Genomic DNA, 8,850 nt, shown 5'->3' on the forward strand with positions numbered 1-8,850 from the left:
GAGGCTCAGTAGTGTGTGTGGCCTCCACGTGCCTGTATGACCTCCCTACAACGCCTGGGCATGCTCCTGATGAGGTGGCGGATGTCTCCTGAGGGATCTCCCCCCAGACCTGGACTAAAGCATCCGCCAACTCCTGGACAGTCTGTGGTGGATGGAGCGAGACATGATGTCCCAGATGTGCTCATTGGATTCAGGTCTGGGGAATGGGCGGGCCAGTCCATAGCATCAATGCTTCCTCTTGCAGGAACTGCTGACACACTCCAGCCACATGAGGTCTAGCATTGTCTTGCATTAGGGAACCAGGGCCAACCTCACCAGCATTGGTCTCACAAGGGGTCTGAGGATCTCATCTCGGTACCTAATGGCAGTCAGGCTACCTCTGGGCGAGCACATGGAGGGCTTGTGCGGCCCCCCAAGAAATGCCACCTCCACACCATGACTGACCCCCGCCAAACGGTCATGCTGGAGGATGGTGCAGGCAGGCAGAACGTTTCTCCACGGCGTCTCCGACTCTGTCACGTCTGTCATATGTGCTCAGTGTGAAGGCTGCTTTTTCATCTGTGGGAAGAGCACAGGGCGCCAGTGGCGAATTTGCCAATCTTGGTGTTCTCTGGCAAATGCCAAATGTCCTGCACGGTGTTGGGCTGTAAGCACAACCCCCACCTGTGGACGTTGTTAACTCGAAATGAACACAACGACAAGGTTCCAGTTGAACAAAGTTTATCTACTATATGAACACACTACAAGGTAGCCATTACACTCAAGGCTAGGTCCAACAACGACCAGACTTCTGCGCATGCGCACTCTTGACTGAGTGATAGCCCCGTAATAACAGAAATAATAGGGATACTTAAAACATGAACTTAACAATCTCCCCTTTTTCTTTTAAGACAAATAAAACATCAACAACATAAATTAATGTCCAGTATTATTCAAGATCCCATTACAAATGGGTTGTGTGACAGTTTTTATTTGTATTACTCAAAGCTGCCGCTTTCCATTACTGGAGCCTGTGTGGAGCGAGAGCCTGTAGGAGCACAAGACCGGGATGCTCCTTTTTTAGTTCAGACAGTCAGCCAGCTGTTCCTTTGTGGTCGACCACAGAATCCGCTGGATTCTCTGTGCTTGAATAAGTTCCTTGATGTCTAATCTCAAAGTATTTTCGTCCGTGACAGACTTGGTTGACTTCACAGCATACTAATGAGTAGTTGTCAGTGACAACAAACTTAGGTAGGAAAGGTGCCGTTTTGTCCCACCAGTTGTTAACCTAGCGAAGCATCACTGAAGACAACTAGTTTTCAAAAGAGTCATCTTTTCCAACCATGCTGAAACTTTAAAGTCACGTTGTTGTGATTTCAGTACGAACAACGGTGTTTTGCCTCATGAATGGTTTGTACAGTGGCGTGTTTTGTGTTAGATGCCAAGTTGCAACCATCAAACCAGGTCTACTCAGTCTCGCAGCCCATAAAATTTGTCCTATTTTGACCTCATTGACCAGCTTCAATCCACATAGAGGGGAATTCCTTTGTACGGCTCTTGAAGAATCCATGTGGATGGGTTGAAGATGTCTTCTGATATAGCTCTCCTTTGCAATCAGTATTTTCCATCAACTGTAATAAACTCTATGCCAACATAAACAAAAATGATCACGCTCCTCACGGCCTAACCTAGAAAAACAGCTTGAGGTGGGAATCAACAGTTGAAACAAAGGTCTGGTGGACACCCCAGATAAAGTCATCAACAAATGACAGGAGGCAGTACTCCAGTCACATATGCAGTCTTGATCAAGCCAATTAGAAGACTGGCGGATCCACTGTACATTTTTACACCTGTATTCAGCATTGATTGGCCTTGACCTTGTTGTACCAGTAGAGTGATCCATCTGTCCAGTCCAATTACACAAACTTTTTTTGTTTCCACATGTTCCTTTTCGCTTTTAGCTTTCAGGCGGAGGTCGGATGGAATGTCCCTTGACAGCTCTGTTCCCTTGCAAAAATCCAGATTTGATGTCTATGGAATTAGGTTTTCCATTTTTTCTTGGCAGATCACTGACATCAGCCAATTCTGAGTGACTCTGAGGCGCATGTCGTTGAGTCTTTTGGGAGTTCTTTAGGCAGCCAGCTCCTTCAAAACCTCTAGCCACTAGACATTGCTTTAGGCCACTATGCCAGTTAAGGATTTCTTTTAAGGGGTTACACACCCACACTTGTTGAGACGCATTTTGGCCAATGTCTTTAAACTTCCTCAAACACTCATTTTTTCCTCCAATTACTGAGCTTATTCTAGCTTAGCTGAGTCAAATTGAACACGTCCTTTGTTTCAAGTACATCCATCATTTTAATGTCATTTCTGTTTTTCTCGAATTTGCCATTGGTTCAATTCTGATATATCTACAAGTGACAGGTCAGCTGAACCTGTATGTACCAGATAGTGTAGCTGTTCAGAGTACTGCAAGTTGTACCAGTTCTGGTGTTTGCTTTTCCTGCTTGTTCCAATGACGGGTTTGCTGGTATGTGGAATACCACTTTTCTCTGTCCATGTATTTAACAGTTTGTCCAGTTCAGATTGGAACAACCATGTTCTTCTTAACACATGTGGCTGTTGTTGAAATGTGTTTGTTTTTCCTTCATTTGAACCCTTCAACAGTATTACCTGTGGGCTCAATGTTGAAGGTCTCTGCTCCTTTCCTGTGTTCCATTTCAGTGCCATTTATCAATTGCGATGCACATTCTGGTAGTTTTGTTGTCAGTTACGGGTTGTCCTTTTGTCATTTTCATGAGGCAGGACTGATTCTCCAGCAACAGCCCCTCTATCTTGTTGATCATTTACTTTCCGCAATCTTTGAGTGATTGCACCCTTGACAATCATGCTCCGTGCCTCAACAAATATCACCAACACCATCTTGACCAATGACTACTCCCGGTCCTTTCCACTCTTGACAGTCAACTCGTTTGTAGTTACACTTTGTTCCAGTTTCGTACTTCTCATCATCATTATTCCCTTGAATGCTGAGTAACTTCTGAAAGCTGTCAACGTGTATCATGTCCCAAACTGTTTTAAAGCTTTAACAATACTTTGTGTTTTTCTTTAGCTGCTCATGTCTCTGTGACTTCAGAATCTCCATGTGCTCTGTGTCAGTCAGAATCTCATTTTTGGCATGACTCTGTGTGATGAAAGGTTTTACTTCCGGTTGTTAGCCGAGCGGTCGCACTTCGCACTTTGGGTCCGCAGGTAGTATAAACTTGTCCATTACATTTCATTACATTTCATTATAGTACAACGGTTTGATTTGTCTAATCTTAGCAATTTCTTCTTAGCTAGCTACATTAGCCCGCTTGTGTGTAATCAAAAGATATAATTGCGTAATTATCGTGATTTCGTGCTGTCTAACGCAGTCTACACTTGCTTATCTGCCTATCTTGCCAGCAGCTAGCCAGCTAGCAAACGTCCACCGTTCTACCCGAATACAGCACTGTAGCAACTATTTACACCCAACTGAACGACTTGATTAGTGTAGTGTTAGCTTAGCTACTTAGTTTCTTTGCTGTCTTTCGTATCCAAGATAATTTGTGTAGTTTAGAGTGATTAGTTTTAGAGTGATTATTCTTATGTACCGAGGTTAGCTAGCCAGCATCTTCGTCCTTAACGTAGGAGACACTGCTAGCTAGCCAACCAGCTAGCCAACGTCTACGAATAGAACTTCCGCACTCAAAACAACCCAGGTGCATTCCGCTTCGCCTCCACAGGTAGTATCACATTTTCATTTCATTTCATTACAGTACAACGGGTTTTGATTTGTTTTGATCGTAGACTAGCTACATAGCTAGCTACATAAGCCGTCTTTGTATCAAAGATAATTGTGTTAGTCTAGAGCGATTTTCTAGGTTAAGCTAGCAGCTATTGTCGTTCTTTTAACGCCAAACGTAACGTAATCAACACTGCTAGCTAGGCCAGCTAGGCCCCCGAATAAGCAGCACTGTAGATACTATTACACTCAAACGGAACGACTTGTTTAGTGTAGTTGTCAACAACGCAGCCACTGCCAGCTAGCCTACAAAGTCAACAACTGCCAGCTAGCCTACAAAGTTCAACAACCGGCAAGCCACTGCCAGCCTAGCCTACTTCAAGCAGTACTGTATACATCTTAATCATTTTAGTCAATAAGATTCTTGCTACGTAAGCTTAACTTTCTGAACATTCGGAGACGCGTAGTCCACTGTGCCACTCCAATCTCCTTGCATTAGCGTAGTCTTTCTGTTAGCCTGTCAACTATTGTGTCTGTCATATCCCTGTTCTCTCCTCTCTGCACAGGACCATACAAACGCTCCACACCGCTGGCATCGGCCAACCTTAATCTGGTGCGTCCCAGCGCGCGACGACCCACGTGGAGTTCCAGGTCTCCGGTAGCCTCTGGAACTGCCGATCTGCGGCCAACAAGGCAGAGTTCATCTCAGGGCCTATGCCTCCCTCCAGTCCCTCGACTTTCCTGGCACTTGACGGAAACATGGATCACCCACAGATTAACAACTGCTACTCCTACGGCTCTCTCTTCGTCCGCCCACCGTGTTCTCGCACCACCCCGATGAGCTTCTGGTTCAGCAGGGGTGTGGCACCGGGATCCATCATCTCTCCCAGTGGTTCATTCTCTCTTTCTCCCCTTACCCATTCTTGTCTATCGCCTTCCTTTGAATTCAATTTGCTGTCACAGTTACCAGCCCTTTCAACTTAACATTCCTTATCATTATATCGCCCCTCCCAACGTTTCCTCGGGAGAGTTCATGCAATGAGCTCGATGCCTGATTTAGCTCCTTTCCTGAGGGACGGCTCCACCTCCACATGCTGCGGCGACTTTAAACCTCCCACGTCTACCTTTGACTTTCATTCCTCTCTGCCTCCTTCTTTCCACTCCTCTCCTTCCTTTTGACCTCACCCTCTTCACCCTTCCCCCCCTACTCACAAGGCAGGCATACGCTCGACCTCATCTTTACTAGATGCTGTTCTTCCACTAACCTCATTGCAACTCCCTTCCAAGTCTCCGACCACTTACCTTGTATCTTTTCCCTCTCGCTTCTCATCCAAACACCACACTGCCCCCCTACTTCGGATGGGTATTCGCGCCGTCCCAAACCCTTCGCTCTCTCTCCCCCGCTACCCTCTCCTTCTTCCCATCCTATCATCTCTTCCCTCTGCTCAAACCTTCTTCCAACTTATTCTCCTGATTCTGCCTCCTCACCCCTCCTTCTCCTCCCTTTCTGCAATCCCTTTGACTCTCTATGTCCCCTTATCCTTCAGGCCGGCTCGCGTCTCCCTCATCTCTTCTCTATTTTGACTTGTTTTAAGGACATTACATCAAAGTTGGATCAGCCTGTAGTGTGGCTTTCCACTTTAATTTTGAGTGTGACTCCAAAGCCAGACCTCCATGGGTTGATAAATTGGATTTCCATTGATAATTTTTGTGTGATTTTGTTGTCAGCACATTCAACTATGTAAAGAAAAAAGTATTTAATAAGAATATTTCATTAATTCAGATCTAGGATGTGTTATTTTAGTGTTCCCTTTATTTTTTTGAGCAGTGTATTTCTTTAATTTAAAACCACTTGAAAACCAGTGTGTTGAAACTTTTTGTGAAGTTATGTTCCATCGACTGGTCCATGACGTCCAGGGGCCATTTGTTTGTTTAGCTGTGTTATGGCTACACATTATTTTCTTTTTTTCAGAGACGGACACACACCTTTCCTCCACTCCTCTCTGTACCTCAGATCTCCAGTGCCCTGCCCTCTCTCTCTTTATGGCCATGTCTGAAGTTCCCCTACTACGTCTAGGCTTTATGAGTAGTCCCTGTATCTGTCTGCAGTTGTGCCAAAAATACATGTTCTTGTTCTCTTACAGATTACAGGTTACACATTCATTTTTTTTTTTATACGCACACACACCTCTTTCAATAGTTTTTTTTTTTTTTACAACACACATACCTATCATGTTCTTTCCTGTACTTGAATACTTATTAAATTATAATGTTTTCATAGTCAGTTGTTTATTAATATCTCATTTAGACTTAATCTGCTTATTTCTTCCCTACACCTTTGCTGATCTAAGACAAGATGAAAGTAAAAACACATTCTCTTCCTAATTAGTTTTTTTTCCACCTGTATTTTGTCAGGCCAGTGAACATGGTGGTAAACTGTACTATTTGTATGGACCCTAGGTTACCCTTTCCTTTTGTTATCATACTGTATGTATGTCGTATAACCTTAATTAGTGCTCCCGCTCACCTGATGTACCATGCCAGGTGTGTATAATACTGACGTTAATGGGAGAGGGAAGGGGTTTTAAGGTGTGGTCTTTACTCCCAAATGTCACTTAAAAAGAACTTCCAATTGAAGAGAGACATTGATACATAAAGTAATCTGGGGAAAAAATTCAATTTTATGGACAATGGTGGATGGTTCTTAAAATAACCTTTGTGTTATGGGGCTCTTAAAAGAGCTGTTTCACTCCACGGCATACTGCCATGGGACTTCACCTGCTGGCGATGAGAAGTAGGTGGTCAGCTTCTCCCTCACCTGGAGTGCCTGTCTGGGGGCGTTGTTGGCACCTGCCCTGGTGACATCAGGWAGGTKACCATTTGGCGTGCCCATCTCCATCCGGAGCGGCTCCTGGAATGACCTCCGCAGGTAGTTGTGGAGAACACATGTGGCCTTMACGCAGGCATCGACATTTGAGGGGCTGAGACCAAGCACTCTCCAATACATTCTCCACCGGGCTGCCAGAATCCCAAAGACGCATTCAACAACTAACCTTGCCCTGGACAGTCGTTTGTTAAAGATCCTTACARGCTTTGGCAATGGCAGCTGGCGTCCAGCGTAGGGCCTCATGAGGTTGGGTCTTAAAGGGAAGGCCTCGTCGCCGACGAAGACGTGGGGAACAGGTTCMAGGTCTTCAGCCCCAGGGAGTGATGCAGGTGGTGGAATCTCCAGGGTGCCATCCTGAAGTGCCCGCCATCACTTCCCTTGCCGTAAGCACCAACATCGACAACACGGAAACAGTAGATGGCATCTACTACAGCCAAGAGTACAACTGAATATGTACCCTTGTAGTTGTAGAATTGCGAACCTGAGCACGGTGGAGCCTGGATTACTACATGTTTCCCGTCAATGGAGCCAAGACAGTTGGGGAAATTCCACCTMTCCAGGAMCTCGGCAGCGATGGSCCTCCAGTCTTCCWYCTTGGGGACAGGCATGTATTCACCAACCAGACAGTCCCAAATGGCTTGTGCCACAGAGGGGACAATGCCTGCCACCGTGGACCGTCCAACTCGGAAGCTGAATCCTATGGTCCCAAGAATCTGAAATATAATTCAAAATAATGATCAATATTGTGTGTAACTTGAATTACACACCCACATATTCTATCTACTCATATAGCTACCTCATTACAGTTTATTATGCTCTACTAATTATATTGTAATACTCATCAACCATCATTAACAATGCCTTGAAACAGTACAATTCAGTCTATGACTATATCAATAAACTGTAGCCCAGGCCAACTCTACTCTTAGAAAGAATGGTACTGTCACGATCGTCGTATGAGAGAGACCAAGGTGTAGCGTTGTCTGCGTACATTCTCTTTAATGAATGAACCACAAACTCAACTAACGAACCGTGAAGCTATACAAATAGTGCAGAGAGGCAACTAAACAAAGACATGATCCCACAAACACAAAAGGGAAATGGCTGCCTAAATATGATCCCCAATCAGAGACAACGATAAACAGCTGCCACCATAGACATACAAATTCACCTAGATAACCCACCCAAGTCACCATCACGCCCCAACCAACACAGAGAAAAAACAGCTTACTATGTTCAGGGCGTGACAGGTACTATCTACTTAAAAGGGTTCTCCGGCTGTCCCCATAGGAGATCCCTTTTTGGTTCCAGGTAGTACCCCTTTTGGTTCCAAGTAGAACCTTATTGGGTTCCATGTATAACATTTTCCCCAAAGGGTTMTACCTGGAAMCAAAAWGGTTATCCWATGGGGAMAGCAGAAGGACACTTTTGGAACSTTTTTCTCTAAGAGTGTATGTGAGTCCAATAAGAATGTAATGAATGACTGTAACTGTSTTGAACAACAAWGGGTCCTGGAGAAGACTAGCCTACCTTCATCAGGGCAGAAGGCACCTCAACTTCCTTTTAATTTGGTAACATTGCATAATTAAAAAAGGATTATAAACCAACTTTGGGAAAAGCTATAGTCCTAATGAACATTCTGTAAAAGTACATCTGATGTCAAGTAGGGACTATTAACTAGAGAGCCCTTAAGCTAGCTAGGTTGCACATAAATACAATGTATCAAATATCAATCAATTATGGTATCAAAGGCTTTAAAAATGTACTAGAATGTATCTTTCTTACCGGAGACAAATCGCCAGGCGTTCAACTGGGCTGATGGACTCCCGGTAGTTGGTATCCATCCGGGCGATCCTGGCTCCAACCATCTGGAGCACGTGATCGAACTGGCTTCGGTCCAGACGAAAGTAACTTCAGAATTCCTCTCCAAACAGTCGAAGCTCTTGAATGAGACGATGGAACTCCCCTGCCTGCTTTCGGGAATTGAACCATCTCTGGAACCACACAGACCTGTGCTTTCTGGACTTTAACCATCTCTAGAACCACACAGACCTGTGCTTTCTGGACTTTAACCATCTCTGGACCCACACAGACCTGTGCTTTCTGGACTTTAACCATCTCTGGACCCACACAGACCTGTGCTTTCTGTACTTTAACCATCTCTGGAACCACACAGACCTGTGCTTTCTGGACTTGAACCATCTCTGGACCCACACAG

The sequence above is a fragment of the Salvelinus sp. IW2-2015 genome, linkage group LG9 (assembly GCF_002910315.2).
Source record: "Salvelinus sp. IW2-2015 linkage group LG9, ASM291031v2, whole genome shotgun sequence".
Classification (NCBI taxonomy): Eukaryota; Metazoa; Chordata; class Actinopteri; order Salmoniformes; family Salmonidae; genus Salvelinus; species Salvelinus sp. IW2-2015.